The sequence below is a fragment of the Phyllobates terribilis genome, unplaced genomic scaffold, assembly GCF_046119375.1.
Source record: "Phyllobates terribilis strain yellow unplaced genomic scaffold, ASM4611937v1 Scaffold_4__5_contigs__length_816908805, whole genome shotgun sequence".
NCBI classification, from domain to species: Eukaryota; Metazoa; Chordata; class Amphibia; order Anura; family Dendrobatidae; genus Phyllobates; species Phyllobates terribilis.
In genome coordinates this window covers 784089942-784105876 of record NW_027362764.1, presented here as the reverse complement: position 1 = coordinate 784105876, position 15935 = coordinate 784089942, and the positions used below count along the sequence as shown (strand labels likewise).

Sequence of the window (15935 nt, the reverse complement as noted above, 5' to 3'; positions counted from 1 at the left end):
CTTCACCATTGAGGGTGCTCTTCTATGGCCTTGTATGGCCAGGACCAGCACCTCACTGGTTCCAGATGACTGGGCTAAATCTAACAGTGCAAATATTGTTGAAAATCTCGTATTCTGTCATGGGGATATATTGCTTGGGTGTTTGGGGAACATCACAGATTTTTCCCAGTATTAATATAGCTATGACCCTGTCATCCCAGGCTGGAGAGAGCGTCCTGCACACGGCCGTCCGGCACTGTCACCTGCCTATTGTGGATGTTATGCTTAACTACCTGACCAGCGAGCGCAGCCCGGCTGATGCCATGGCCACTGTTCGGAAACCCAACCAGGTATGTCACAGCTGGTAAATCTCCAGTCTTCAGAGAAGATACTGGTGGGTGGTGGGTCCTGTCTATGGAAAAAGTAAAGGTATTTTCAGTACATGGTGATGCCTGATATCTTATTTCCAGGAAGGGGAAACCGCTCTACATTTAGCAGCAGCCGTGGCTAAAGACATGATCCACCGTGAGGAAGAGGCTGTGAAGATCATCAGACTCCTGTTAGATCATGATGCTGATATTTCCTCCACAACTCAGGTGAAGATCACCCTGAATGTCCATTGTCAGTCGCAACATTTACACGAGAATAAGAAATGCTCAGCTTGTGATTCCAATAATCTCCAGTGCTTACCGGAGTGTTCTTTATTTTATACCCCTCCTGAATATAGACGTTCTGTCCATAAATTTAGGCAATTCATAGAAAGTAGCAGAATTCATAGCAGCATAATTAGTAAAAGACCCTCCCTGCACCCCACCGGCTTAGTCACAACCCTCATCATTTTTTAGTTCTGAACAGATCTCATGAGATTTGTCAGGTCTAAAAACATTAACCCCTTCCTTACTCTTATCAAGAGTGCACCAAAACTTTGTCCACCAAGACAGATGCAAACATTGGGGATATGAATATTAAACTGCATCACATGCAATGTAGACTACACTTATAAAATGTCGTTACTTAGTGCACGATTGGACAATTCGTATGTGTTCTATCACTTCCTAAGTGACGATGTAGCTGGGATCTGACGCTGCCAAGCCATGGTGATATAGCACTACGTCGCCAGATGATGCGCCTGTTTTGTGACTTCCTATGTGATGACACTTAGCGATGACGTGGTGGTCATCATTCATTGTGACAACATGGTTCACAGTTTTTTATATAGGTTGCGTCTATGAGCGTTTTGCCATTCACCCTATTGTCCCATCCCTTGATGAAGCCGATAAGTCGGCGAAACATTTGTTATATCTGTGATTGTTTAATGCATCCATATCTAGCTAAATAATAATTATTGGATATTCCCAAGCTGCTATTCCTACATTGACATTTAATTATAGCCCAATTTGTGCTTTTGCTAATCCTGAATTATTCCAATAATAGCAAATGTTACGTTATCAATTAATATATATATTTTTTTAAATTAAATACTTTTTGCAAAACAAGAAAACTTGACCAAATACTCAATGTTCCTGTTCTGAGTGTTACTGTCATGTATTCTGTTTCCTGCACCTCTCACATCCCAAAGCGAAATTTAAATAAATGCTAAGTGTTATAATAATATTTATTTGCACAGTTTACAGTGCGGAAAAGCTTGTTGACTCCTGAAAAGATTTATGGCTATACATAGGGATCAGCTGCCACTCTCCGGGCCGGCGGCACATTCAGGGGCTGACTGAGTACATAGACCCCAGCTTCATACACATCAATGTTTATGCTGAAACCTCCTCTATATAAACGATATCCGGCACTTGGCTCCGGCACAGTCCTCCACTCCAGACAGCGATAATGCGAGAAAACTGCACAGGACACAAAAGGAAAAGTGGTTACAATACTGAAGAGCAACACAATAAACCGCGCATTAAGTGGGCAAAATTAGAATATAAATACTGCTCCTATGTACAAGAATATAACTACTATAATACTGCCCATATGTACAAGAATATAACTACTATAATACTGCCCCCTATGTACAAGAATATAACTATTATAATACTGCCCCTATGTACAAGAATATAACTACTATAATACTGCTCCTATGTACAAGAATATAACTACTATAATACTGCTCCTATGTACAAGAATATAACTACTATAATACTGCTCCTATGTACAAGAATATGACTACTATAATACTGCCCCTATGTACAAGAATATAACTACTATAATACTGCCCCTATGTACAAGAATATAACTACTATAATACTACTCACTATGTACAAGAATATAACTACTATAATACTGCTCCTATATACAAGAATATAGCTACTATAATACGGCCCCCTATGTACAAGAATATAACTACTATAATACTGCTCCTATGTACAAGAATATAACTACTATAATACTGCCCCCTATGTACAAGAATATAACTACTATAATACTGCTCCTATGTACAAGAATATAACTACTATAATACTGCTCCTATGTACAAGAATATAACTACTATAATACTGCTCCCTATGTGCAAGAATATAACTACTATAATACTGCCCCTATGTACAAGAATATAACAACTATAATACTGCTCCTATGTACAAGAATATAACAACTATAATACTGCTCCTATGTACAAGAATATAACTACTATAATACTGCTCCTATGTACAAGAATATAACTACTATAATACTGCCCCTATGTACAAGAATATAACTACTATAATACTGCTCCTATGTACAAGAATACAACTACTATAATACTGCTCCTATGTACAAGAATATAACTACTATAATACTGCCCCTATGTACAAGAATATTACTACTATAATACTGCCCCTATGTACAAGAATATAACTACTATAATACTGCTCCTATGTACAAGAATACAACTACTATAATACTGCTCCTATGTACAAGAATATAACTACTATAATACTGCCCCTATGTACAAGAATATAACTACTATAATACTGCTCCTATGTACAGGACTATAACTACTATAATACTGCTCCTATGTACAAGAATATAACTACTATAATACTGCACCTATATATAAGAATATAACTGCTATAATACTGCCCCCTATATACAAGAATATAACTACTATAATACTGCCCCTATGTACAAAAATATAACTACTATAATACTGCCCCCTATGTACAAGAATATTACTACTATAATACTGACCCCTATGTACAAGAATATAACTACTATAATACTGCCCCCTATGTACAAGAATATAACTACTATAATACTGCCCCCTATGTACAAAAATATAACTACTATAATACTGCCCCCTATGTACAAGAATATTACTACTATAATACTGACCCCTATGTACAAGAATATAACTACTATAATACTGCTCCTATGTACAAGAATACAACTACTATAATACTGCTCCTATGTACAAGAATACAACTACTATAATACTGTCCTCTATGTACATGAATATAACTACTATAATGCTGCCCTCTATGTACAAGAATATAACTACTATAATACTGCACCTATATATAAGAATATAACTGCTATAATACTGCCCCCTATATACAAGAATATAACTACTATAATACTGCCCCTATGTACAAAAATATAACTACTATAATACTGCCCCCTATGTACAAGAATATTACTACTATAATACTGACCCCTATGTACAAGAATATAACTACTATAATACTGCTCCTATGTACAAGAATATAACTACTATAATACTGCCCCCTATGTACAAGAATATTACTACTATAATACTGACCCCTATGTACAAGAATATAACTACTATAATACTGCTCCTATGTACAAGAATATAACTACTATAATACTGCCCCCTATGTACAAGAATATAACTACTATAATACTGCCCCCTATGTACAAAAATATAACTACTATAATACTGCCCCCTATGTACAAGAATATTACTACTATAATACTGACCCCTATGTACAAGAATATAACTACTATAATACTGCTCCTATGTACAAGAATACAACTACTATAATACTGCTCCTATGTACAAGAATACAACTACTATAATACTGTCCTCTATGTACATGAATATAACTACTATAATGCTGCCCTCTATGTACAAGAATATAACTACTATAATACTGCCCCTATATACAAGAATATAACTACTATAATACTGCCCCCTATGTACAAGAATATAACTACTATAATACTGCCCCCTATGTACAAGAATATAACTACTATAATACTGCCCCCTATGTACAAGAATATAACTACTATAATACTGCCCCCTATGTACAAGAATATAACTACTATAATACTGCCCCCTATGTACAAGAATATAACTACTATAATACTGCCCCCTATGTACAAGAATATAATTACTATAATACTGTCCTCTATGTACATGAATATAACTACTATAATGCTGCCCTCTATGTACAAGAATATAACTACTATAATACTGCTGCTATGTACAAGAATATAACTACTATAATACTGCACTTATAATCAGGAGGAATAAAGAAATGTTTTAAAAAATATACATTTTATTAAATACAGATTAAAACAAGAACAGACATAAAACAGGCTAAGTGGCAACGTGCAACCACAAGGGCAGGGAAAGCGTGCGGTTGGCATATGAAACGCGCGTAGGGGCGCCGCACTACTTGCCTCAACAACCCTGGGGTGGGCTCTCCTTGCAGCATGGGTAAGGATTTTCTTATATGAGCACTTTTTTGGTGGGTGTTTTAGGCAAGTTCCTCATAATGAAGTATATGGTTTATGGATGGAGTTCACTGTTGCCAACTCCCACTAGTTCTTCTTAATACCCTTCTCCAGTTACCCCATATTTCATGGGCTTTCCCTGCCCTTGTGGTTGCACGTTTCCACTTAGCCTGTTTTATGTCTGTTCTTGTTTTAATCTGTATTTAATTTAATTTATATTTTTGAAAACACTTTTGTTCTTTCTGTTTATAAATGTCCTCTTTGGAGTGCTAATACGTGTTTTACATGCACTAATGATCCACAGTGATATAACTTAGATGAAACAATTATGGTTGCGGGATTTTTGTTAATATAATATTGCACCTGTAGAAGAATAGGAGTAATGATAATGATAATCCTTGTACATTGCGGCAGATTGTGTTGATGAGATATATGTGCACCTTCAATGACAAATATAAATAGATATGTTGGACAATTTTCCCTGCTTACTGTATATTTCCTCGACCACTTGTTTTTATTATCAGATCTGCTTTATCAGTGTTCTGAAACTTCTTATACTGTCAGTGATATGTAGAAATTTGATGGTAGATTTCATTTATGGTGGTAAAAATGTCTTGTTTCCTCTCTGCAGACAGGGGAGACTCCACTGCATTACTGCGCCAGGACGGGGAATGAAGACATTTTACTAGAGATAATTAAACATATCGGCTCCAACCAGATGCAACAAACCATGAACAGACAGGAAAAGGTGACTGAGAGATTTATGACACTAACCTTATCTCATATTCTAAAAAGTGCACCACCTACTTAATTTCTCATATAGAAAAGTGTACATTATAGGACCATTGCCCCCTGTCTATGCAAAGCTTAGCACTAAGTCTGGTAAGTGATCTGAGATTGAATTATTACCGTAGTTATATTCTTGTACACAGGAGCAGTATTATAGTAGTTATATTCTTGTACATAGGAGCAGTATTATAGTAGTTATATTCTTGTACATAGGAGCAGTATTATAGTAGTTATATTCTTGTACATAGGAGCAGTATTATAGTAGTTATGTTCTTGTACATAGGAGCAGTATTATAGTAGTTATATTCTTGTACATAGGGGCAGTATTATAGTAGTTATATTCTTGCACATAGGGGGCAGTATTATAGTAGTTATATTCTTGTACATAGGGGCAGTATTATAGTAGTTATATTCTTGTACATAGGGGCAGTATTATAGTAGTTATATTCTTGTACATAGGGGCAGTATTATAGTAGTTATATTCTTGTACATAGGAGCAGTATTATAGTAGTTATATTCTTGTACATAGGAGGCAGTATTATAGTAGTTATATTCTTGTACATAGGGGGCAGTATTATAGTAGTTATATTCTTGTACATAGGGGGCAGTATTATAGTAGTTATATTCTTGTACATAGGAGGCAGTATTATAGTAGTTATATTCTTGTACATAGGGGCAGTATTATAGTAGTTATATTCTTGTACATAGGAGCAGTATTATAGTAGTTATATTCTTGTACATAGGAGCAGTATTATAGTAGTTATATTCTTGTACATAGGAGCAGTATTATAGTAGTTATATTCTTGTACATAGGGGCAGTATTATAGTAGTTATATTCTTGCACATAGGGGGCAGTATTATAGTAGTTATATTCTTGTACATAGGGGCAGTATTATAGTAGTTATATTCTTGTACATAGGAGCAGTATTATAGTAGTTATATTCTTGTACACAGGAGCAGTATTATAGTAGTTATATTCTTGTACACAGGAGCAGTATTATAGTAGTTATATTCTTGTACATAGGAGCAGTATTATAGTAGTTATATTCTTGTACATAGGAGCAGTATTATAGTAGTTATATTCTTGTACATAGGGGCAGTATTATAGTAGTTATATTCTTGCACATAGGGGGCAGTATTATAGTAGTTATATTCTTGTACATAGGGGGCAGTATTATAGTAGTTATATTCTTGTACATAGGGGGCAGTATTATAGTAGTTATATTCTTGTACATAGGGGGCAGTATTATAGTAGCTATATTCTTGTACACAGGAGCAGTATTATAGTAGTTATATTCTTGTACATAGGAGCAGTATTATAGTAGTTATATTCTTGTACATAGGGGGCAGTATTATAGTAGCTATATTCTTGTACACAGGAGCAGTATTATAGTAGTTATATTCTTGTACATAGGGGCAGTATTATAGTAGTTATATTCTTGTACATAGAGGGCAGTATTATAGTAGTTATATTCTTGTACATAGGAGCAGTATTATAGTAGTTATATTCTTGTACATAGGGGGCAGTATTATAGTAGTTATATTCTTGTACATAGGAGCAGTATTATAGTAGTTATATTCTTGTACACAGGAGCAGTATTATAGTAGTTATATTCTTGTACATAGGAGCAGTATTATAGTAGTTATATTCTGGTACATAGGAGCAGTATTATAGTAGTTATATTCTGGTACATAGGGGGCAGTATTATAGTAGTTATATTCTTGTATATAGGGGCAGTATTATAGTAGTTATATTCTTGTATATAGGGGCAGTATTATAGTAGTTATATTCTTGTATATAGGGGCAGTATTATAGTAGTTATATTCTGGTACATAGGGGCAGTATTATAGTAGTTATATTCTGGTACATAGGGGGCAGTATTATAGTAGTTATATTCTTGTACATAGGGGCAGTATTATAGTAGTTATATTCTTGTACATAGGGGCAGTATTATAGTAGTTATATTCTTGTACATAGGGGGCAGTATTATAGTAGTTATATTCTTGTACATAGGGGGCAGTATTATAGTAGTTATATTCTTGTACATAGGGGGCAGTATTATAGTAGTTATATTCTTGTACATAGGAGCAGTAATATAGTAGTTATATTCTTGTACATAGGAGCAGTATTATAGTAGTTATATTCATGTACATAGGAGCAGTATTATAGTAGTTATATTCCTGTACATAGGGGCAGTATTATAGTAGTTATATTCTTGTACATGGGGGCAGTATTATAGTAGTTATATTCATGTACATAGGGGGCAGTATTATAGTAGTTATATTCTTGTTCATAGGAGTAGTATTATAGCAGTTATATTCTTGTACATAGGAGCAGTATTATAGTAGTTATATTCTTGTACACAGGAGCAGTATTATAGTAGTTATATTCTTGTACATAGGAGCAGTATTATAGTAGTTATATTCTTGTACATAGGAGCAGTATTATAGTAGTTATATTCTTGTACATAGGAGCAGTAATATAGTAGTTATATTCTTGTACATAGGAGCAGTATTATAGTAGTTATATTCATGTACATAGGGGGCAGTATTATAGTAGTTATATTCCTGTACATAGGGGCAGTATTATAGTAGTTATATTCTTGTACATGGGGGCAGTATTATAGTAGTTATATTCATGTACATAGGGGGCAGTATTATAGTAGTTATATTCTTGTTCATAGGAGCAGTATTATAGTAGTTATATTCTTGTACATAGGAGCAGTATTATAGTAGTTATATTCTTGTACACAGGAGCAGTATTATAGTAGTTATATTCTTGTACATAGGAGCAGTATTATAGTAGTTATATTCTTGTACATAGGAGCAGTATTATAGTAGTTATATTCTTGTACACAGGAGCAGTATTATAGTAGTTATATTCTTGTACATAGGAGCAGTATTATAGTAGTTATATTCTTGTACATAGGAGCAGTATTATAGTAGTTATATTCTTGTACATAGGAGCAGTATTATAGTAGTTATATTCTTGTACATAGGGGCAGTATTATAGTAGTTATATTCTTGCACATAGGGGGCAGTATTATAGTAGTTATATTCTTGTACATAGGGGGCAGTATTATAGTAGTTATATTCTTGTACATAGGGGGCAGTATTATAGTAGTTATATTCTTGTACATAGGAGGCAGTATTATAGTAGTTATATTCTTGTACACAGGAGCAGTATTATAGTAGTTATATTCTTGTACATAGGAGCAGTATTATAGTAGTTATATTCTTGTACATAGGAGCAGTATTATAGTAGTTATATTCTTGTACATAGGGGGCAGTATTATAGTAGTTATATTCTTGTACATAGGAGCAGTATTATAGTAGTTATATTCTTGTACACAGGAGCAGTATTATAGTAGTTATATTCTTGTACATAGGAGCAGTATTATAGTAGTTATATTCTGGTACATAGGGGGCAGTATTATAGTAGTTATATTCTGGTACATAGGGGGCAGTATTATAGTAGTTATATTCTTGTATATAGGGGCAGTATTATAGTAGTTATATTCTTGTACATAGGGGCAGTATTATAGTAGTTATATTCTTGTATATAGGGGCAGTATTATAGTAGTTATATTCTTGTATATAGGGGCAGTATTATAGTAGTTATATTCTTGTATATAGGGGCAGTATTATAGTAGTTATATTCTGGTACATAGGGGCAGTATTATAGTAGTTATATTCTGGTACATAGGGGGCAGTATTATAGTAGTTATATTCTTGTACATAGGGGCAGTATTATAGTAGTTATATTCTTGTACATAGGGGCAGTATTATAGTAGTTATATTCTTGTACATAGGGGGCAGTATTATAGTAGTTATATTCTTGTACATAGGGGGCAGTATTATAGTAGTTATATTCTTGTACATAGGGGGCAGTATTATAGTAGTTATATTCTTGTACATAGGAGCAGTAATATAGTAGTTATATTCTTGTACATAGGAGCAGTATTATAGTAGTTATATTCATGTACATAGGGGGCAGTATTATAGTAGTTATATTCCTGTACATAGGGGCAGTATTATAGTAGTTATATTCTTGTACATGGGGGCAGTATTATAGTAGTTATATTCATGTACATAGGGGGCAGTATTATAGTAGTTATATTCTTGTTCATAGGAGTAGTATTATAGCAGTTATATTCTTGTACATAGGAGCAGTATTATAGTAGTTATATTCATGTACATAGGGGGCAGTATTATAGTAGTTATATTCCTGTACATAGGGGCAGTATTATAGTAGTTATATTCTTGTACATAGGGAGCAGTATTATAGTAGTTATATTCTTGTACATAGGAGCAGTATTATAGTAGTTATATTCTGGTACATAGGAGGCAGTATTATAGTAGTTATATTCTTGTATATAGGGGCAGTATTATAGTAGTTATATTCTTGTACATAGGGGCAGTATTATAGTAGTTATATTCTTGTACATAGGGGGCAGTATTATAGTAGTTATATTCTTGTACATAGGAGCAGTATTATAGTAGTTATATTCTTGTACATAGGAGCAGTATTATAGTAGTTATATCCTTGTACATAGGGAGCAGTATTATAGTAGTTATATTCTTGTACATAGGAGCAGTATTATAGTAGTTATATTCTTGTACATAGGGGCAGTATTATAGTAGTTATATTCTTGTACATAGGAGCAGTATTATAGTAGTTATATTCTTGTACATAGAGGGCAGTATTATAGTAGTTATATTCTTGTACATAGAGGGCAGTATTATAGTAGCTATATTCTTGTACATAGGAGCAGTATTATAGTAGTTATATTCTTGTATATAGGGAGCAGTATTATAGTAGTTATATTCTTGTACATAGGTGGCAGTAATATAGTAGTTATATTCTTGTACATAGGAGCAGTAATATAGTAGTTATATTCTTGTACATAGGTGGCAGTAATATAGTAGTTATATTCTTGTACATAGGAGCAGTATTATAGTAGTTATATTCTTGTACATAGGGGGCAGTATTATAGTAGTTATATTCTTGTATATAGGGGCAGTATTATAGTAGTTATATTCTTGTACATAGGGGCAGTATTATAGTAATTATATTCTTGTACATAGAGGCAGTATTATAGTAGTTATATTCTTGTACATAGGGGGCAGTATTATAGTAGTTATATTCTTGTACATAGGAGCAGTATTATAGTAGTTATATTCTTGTACATAGGAGCAGTATTATAGTAGTTATATTCTTGTACATAGGAGCAGTATTATAGTAATTATATTCTTGTACATAGAGGCAGTATTATAGTAGTTATATTCGTGTACATAGGGGGCAGTATTATAGTAGTTATATTCTTGTACATAGGAGCAGTATTATAGTAGTTATATTCTTGTACATAGGAGCAGTATTATAGTAGTTATATTCTTGTACATAGGAGCAGTATTATAGTAGTTATATTCTTGTACATAGGGGCAGTATTATAGTAGTTATATTCTTGTACATAGGGGCAGTATTATAGTAATTATATTCTTGTACATAGAGTCAGTATTATAGTAGTTATATTCTTGTACATAGAGGCAGTATTATAGTAGTTATATTCTTGTACATAGGGGGCAGTATTATAGTAGTTATATTCTTGTACATAGGAGCAGTATTATAGTAGTTATATTCTTGTACATAGGAGCAGTATTATAGTAGTTATATTCTTGTACATAGGAGCAGTATTATAGTAGTTATATTCTTGTACATAGGAGCAGTATTATAGTAGTTATATTCTTGTACATAGGAGCAGTATTATAGTAGTTATATTCTTGTACATAGGAGCAGTATTATAGTAGTTATATTCTTGTACATAGGGGCAGTATTATAGTAGTTATATTCTTGTACATAGGAGCAGTATTATAGTAGTTATATTCTTGTACATAGGAGCAGTATTATAGTAGTTATATTCTTGTACATAGGAGCAGTATTATAGTAGTTATATTCTTGTACATAGGGGGCAGTATTATAGTAGTTATATTCTTGTACATAGGAGCAGTATTATAGTAGTTATATTCTTATACATAGGAGCAGTATTATAGTAGTTATATTCTTGTACATAGGGGGCAGTATTATAGTAGTTATATTCTTGTACATAGGGGGCAGTATTATAGTAGTTACATTTTTGCGCACAGGGAGTAGTAGTACAAATTTTAATTATTATGCAGTATTATAGCATTTATATAAACATTGTATCTTTCTAATATGTTGGGGGATGAGTAGTGTTGTAAATTATGGTGTGCTGTATGTACTTATTAGCCTTTTTGGAGAGCTGTTTTTTGGTTGCAGCATACTGGCGTGCCTTGCAGCGGGTGCCATCACTATGTTCAATCACTTTTCTACTGTGGAGTAAAGATGAATACATTTTTTATTTTTTTCATGCTGTTACTTTGTAATTTGAGAAACTCAATAATAATAAGAAATCTTTGGCCGCTGATTCTGTTATGTACTGAGCAGTAAATGAAGAAAGGTTTTGTTATAGGTTAGTGATGTGTATTTTCACAACTGTTCCAATTTCATACATGGTTATTTTTCTAGCTGAACATGTTAGAAATAATAAACCTTGATTTCCAGTTACTTCTCTACCTAGTGAGGATGGGAATAAATATCAACATTAGAGCCTTAATTTACGCCTGTTTTGTTCCAGAACGGATGGTCGCCATTGCTTGTGGCTGCGGAGAGAGGTCATATCGGCATTGTGAAGATCCTGTTGCAGAATCATGCGAGAGTGGATGTGTTTGATGAGGTGATATGCCACATGGCAGCAATATACTGTGGAATAACCCCACAGCAAAAACAAACAAAAATAACCCTTCAAGTAAAAACTTTTGAAATGTTACATCCCCTCAAATTTCTGGCATTCATTTGTCTTACTGAATGAGATCTATCAGCTCTTTTTATTTTTTGTTTTTCTTTTTGTTATGAGCCAAATAACCAATAATAAGTCTATCTATGATGATACATAAGCCCACTGTGGATATCAGTAGTTTATTTGAGGCTGTTTAACTTCTTGTATGTCTTAGTAGTGAAATGGACAATGCAGTTTGTGATGATCTGGTGCTTTTGTCATATTAAATGCACTTTTCACCCTCTGATACTTAGGGAAATTAGTATAGTATCTATTATTTGATTGTCCTGACAAAACTTTGGTGTTCCGGTGCCTGTCTCTTCTGTCGATATCTTTCATTCATCTGTCCACTGTATCATGGAAACTAATCGTCCGTCTTTTTTGGATGCTTTAGGTTTTAGCTGTCAGAGAGACTTTTTTTTATGGCTGGTTGTCTAGGACATTTGTAATTGTATAAGACATTGTAAAAATTAGGGAAAACTAGAGAAGTTAATATTTTGATTTGTGTCTTTATATAACATAGTATGCCAGTGTAAGAATGTGTATCCACCAAGCCTATAATTTATGGGAGAAATTTATCTAAAGGGATAGTTAGTTTTGCTTGTGCTTATGTTGCCTTTATTTACACGAAATATATAAATTGTTGCACAATTTTTGATAAATTTAGTACCGCTTTTCCACTTTTTATGCCACCTTTTACTGAAGTCAAAATCAAAACTTTTTGCACAAAGATACAAGTCAGATATCTTGCCTAGACATATTTGCCTAACTAACCACATCCACTTCCCTTATTACTTTTTTAAAGTGTTTAAGAGCGGTGTAAACATGCAAACAGCCTTAATAAGTTCCCTCTAATGTCATCATGGTTATATGTACAATGCAATTTTTGATGATTTGGTGCTGATGGCCCATTCAATACATATTTCGCCCCCTGATACTTAGGGAAATAAGTACAGTAATCATGCTTCATTTATCCTTGTAAAACTAGGTTTGCTGTGATAGCTGTTAATACCTGAGCCCTCAAATGACTTAATATAAACTGGGGAAGATTAATTGCCCATTTTTTTGCATGGTATAAATTTTAGCTGCCAAAAAGAGTATTTTATGGCTGGCTGATTTTCTACATTTGCAATTTTATAGAACAGTGTCCTAAATAAAAGTGTCAAAAATATGTATAGTCACACTAACAACACACAGATCATTTTAAGTTTATGGTGACCAGTAATGCAATTTGTGATGAACTGGTACTGATGTCCATTAGATACACTTTTCACCCACTGATATCTAGGGAAATAAGCACAGTATTCATTGCTTCGTTTATCCCCACCAAAACTAAATATTTTAAGACCACTGCTTATGTCTGTCTCTTCTGGCTGTACCTACAAATGGATTGACCTGTACTATGGAAACTGGAGTGTCCATCTTTTTTGGATGAATGCTGCCCTCCCGAATCCCTCTCTGAACCTAATTTTGGCCAGAAGTGTACAGATAAATTTACAGTTGATAAAGTGAGCTTATTAATTGATCATGGTACTAAAGCTTGTAAGACTTTATGGGGGCATAAATGTTTTCTTAGTTTCTAACGTCCAATCACTTTGCCGAATTTTGCGATACATTTTGTTAGGAAGCCGAATAGAGAATTCTGAAAACCTGATCAATGAATTAAAGAAAAGCACAAAGATAATTCCATAATTCATTATATATAATACATTATTCCTCCTTTCATCTGCAGCATGGCAAAGCAGCCTTACACCTGGCTTGTGAGAACGGCCATGACAAGATCGCCGATGTTCTTCTCTGGCATAAAGCCTTTGTGAATGCAAAAACCAAGCTGGGTCTGACACCTCTTCACCTGTGCGCCCAAAATGGCTTCAACCATCTGGTCAAATTACTTGTGGAAACCCATCTGGCCAGTATTGATATCATGTCATTGGTAAATACCAGGCAGAGAACGCAATGGCCTCAGGGTCACAACTAAATTCTCTCCATGGGTTGTCCACATTTTTTCTATTCCAAAGGTTTGTTTGATGCTCCAATATTGCCTCTCCACCTCTGACCCCAGGTCTTTGTTCACATGGCTGTAGTGGCAAGTGACAGCAAGTGACCGCTGCAGCCAATCATTTGTCGGAATGAAGTAAACTTCAAAAGAATGCTGATCCAAGGAACTGCCTGCAGCCATGTCAACAAAGACCTCGGACAGCAGCGAAGAGGAAGTCCTGGTAAGTTAGGCAATGTTGACTTTTCCAAGACCGAGCCTGTGGAATAAAAAAAGTTAAACCTGGACAATCCCTTTTAATAGAGATTTAAACTTTTTTTGTTTTATTTTTTTTTTTTTACTTATTTTTTGATGCTGCAGACGAAACGGACCCCTCTTCACCTGGCTGCCTTGAACGGTCAACTGGACGTGTGCAAAAGCTTACTGAACATGAAGGCCGACGTCTACGCAGCCGATATTGTAAGAGTCATTAGAAATCCCATTTGCATTGATATGACAGGTGCTGGTTGCATTTTTATTTTCTGTATGGTCACCTGTTACCCGCTTCGTTTGCACTGATCACATATCGATGGGCCTATCCTAAGTTGGGTTAAAAACCAATAACTTTTATAGGGACTGTGCATTAATAGAGTGGAAAAATTAGCAAGGAAGCTGCCTGCAAAGGAATCATCCAAGATACAAACTCTTCCTACACGGAAGTGTTGCGTCGCCTTACAATGGAGCAAGTACGGAGCCGGTGTTCCTCTGTGGGCCATGTAGGAATTCTTGTGTGGTAGCAGAGCCCGAGGTGTGGTCAGACGTATATAATAACACATTTGTGCTTCCCGTGTCGTGTGACGCATGTCCACTACATAATATTTACTCTCTGACATCAGAGGCGGCACTTCTATCGCAAGTGTCACATCAGACATGAAAGGCTGGACCGCCGCTCACATTAAGTATCTCTTCCTGGATGGCTTGCTCTGTCGGAGATCTGTACACTTCCTTTTGGGCTGCTCCCTTTCCTCCCAGTAATTATCCTACTCCATCGCCAATGACACTCAAGCTGTGACCTTGCCTGGAATGTGGAGAGAATTTCCTCAAACTTCCGGACTAAAGTTGGGACTGACCAGAAGGAGTTTGCCAAACAGACAGTCCCAGGAGACCACATTGATCCCTTAGCTTGTTACAAAGTTTTGGTAAATTCTAAACTAAGAAGAAAAAGAAAAATACAACTTTTCTCCGCACTTTTTTAGTTTTGTAGCATTGTCTCAGTAGGATGCATTGTTTCTACCTTGAAAAGTCTCCAAAAGACCACCTCTTTGAGAAGACCAGATTTTAAATTTCCACCATATATTATGCCGGCTGGCCATCACTCCAAAAGAAAACTTTCATGCAATGTTGGATGGTCCTCTCGTGGATCAATCTGCTGGACTGTCAATGATCCACCACGAGGGGATCTTTCGATGTAGACCTCCCAGGTGGGTCATAAACCCTAATTTTGGTGAGATGCAGTCATAATGGAGATGTCGATGTTGATCAGTTTGTATAATATTTATTGTCATCATTCTCTTTATACATAAAAAAAAGTTGAAACTTCCATCAAAACCGGGCAGAGTGTCTTTTTTTTTTTTTTTTTTTTTTTTTTT

General features: G+C 34.7%; 1 pseudogene; it reads left to right on the top strand.

Moving 5' to 3' along the window:
• LOC141266071 (uncharacterized) overlaps window positions 1-15935 on the top strand; it is a 77189-nt pseudogene that overhangs the window by 14742 nt on the left and 46512 nt on the right.